The sequence below is a fragment of the Aplysia californica genome, unplaced genomic scaffold (assembly GCF_000002075.1).
Source record: "Aplysia californica isolate F4 #8 unplaced genomic scaffold, AplCal3.0 scaffold01080, whole genome shotgun sequence".
NCBI classification, from domain to species: domain Eukaryota; kingdom Metazoa; phylum Mollusca; class Gastropoda; order Aplysiida; family Aplysiidae; genus Aplysia; species Aplysia californica.
The window spans coordinates 85,667-87,276 of NW_004798350.1; positions in this window are offsets into that span (position 1 = coordinate 85,667).

The following is a 1,610-nucleotide window of genomic DNA, read 5'->3' on the forward strand; positions in this document are numbered from 1 at the left end:
GGTTGTGGGAAAGGGGGGTGGGGGAGAGGGGAATGTGGGAAAGCAGGGAGGGGGGGTTGTGGAAATGAGGGTTGGGGGTTTGTACGAAAAATGGGCTGGGGTGAATTGAAATGCTTCCCGTCCACTTAAATCGGGTAAGACAGATAAGGACATTAAGGTTTCTCTCCCGCTTGAAAATACTTCACATCGCAGTGTTCAGATTGGGGTTGGATGTTGTATTGTTGTATCTTGCCATACTTTGGCTTCAATGCTGTTTCTACAGGCTAGATAAAAAGTAGCCCATATTTCTGAACAATCAATGGGCTATTTATAGAGGCACTAGTCACATGTTTGCTTAGCTAGTATTTTAGCCTCTTTATTTTCTGCCTTTCAATTGATTTTTCCATTCTATGTCCATTAATCCCCACCTGGGATTGTCCCTTCACTGTTTTTAAATGTTTGAAGGAAAAAAAACCCACTTTGTAATTCTGAGTCAGAGACGACATGAGCTTGAGCAAGACCAATGTACTTTTGTTTCTAACAGGCCATGGGGGCTCTCGTGGTCTACAGATGAACGTTTTCGTCTCTCATTAAAAGGTCAACGGTTGGGATCCGGGTAGCGACGGAAATTTTTTTTCTCTAAAATTGTCTCCTGTTACTTAGTTTCCTGCTCTCTAGCAATGTTCTGTGGTCTGCTTTCGTCTCCACTTTCTGCCCCCCCACCCCCTCACCTCCTTTGCCCCCTCCTCTGGGCTCCTGACTCTTTCTGCAGCCTTTCTGCTACTTCTCTTTGGCTCCTTCTTACTGCTGTCTTTGATCCACACCCCTGATCTTGTGGTAGGAAAAATCTACACCTAGCCTTCTCGGACAAGGGAGACAAATCTCGGTATACAAACAAGTTGCGCACGTTTAAGATCCCGCCACCAGGAACAAATTCAAAATTTCTTACCAACTGAAAAATGATTGATGTGTCCTGCACGCTCATATAACCTTATGCAGTTGCCAGCGCCTTAAAAGTCTTACCGGAACAAACAAAATAAAAACCACACAAAGAACTGTATTACGTCGAAACAATTCTATAGTCCCACACAGTAGCGTTCACGTCAAGCCGTTGTCTACACACAGACCAATAGCCCATTTCCTAGCTTACCTATACGATAAAACGTTCCTGTTAATTGAGACTAGAGACAATGTCACACAATTGAACGTTCCATCTGATCAGTTGCAGACCTATCTAGTTTGGAGGCGAAATTATATCCATACGACGTGGGGAACTCTGTGCCACCACTTAACCCTATCTGTACGTCGTGTTTTACTATCGTATCCATACGACGTAGGGAACTCTGTGCCACCACTTAACCCTACCCGTACGTCGTGTTTTACTATCGTATCCATACGACGTGGGGAACTCTGTGCCACCACTTAACCCTATCCGTACGTCGTGTTTTGGTATCGTATCCATACGACGTAGGGAACTCTGTGCCACCACTTAACCCTACCCGTACGTCGTGTTTTACTATCGTATCCATACGACGTGGGGAACTCTGTGCCACCACTTAACCCTATCCGTACGTCGTGTTTTGGTATCGTATCCATACGACGTAGGGAACTCTGTGCCACCACTTAACCCT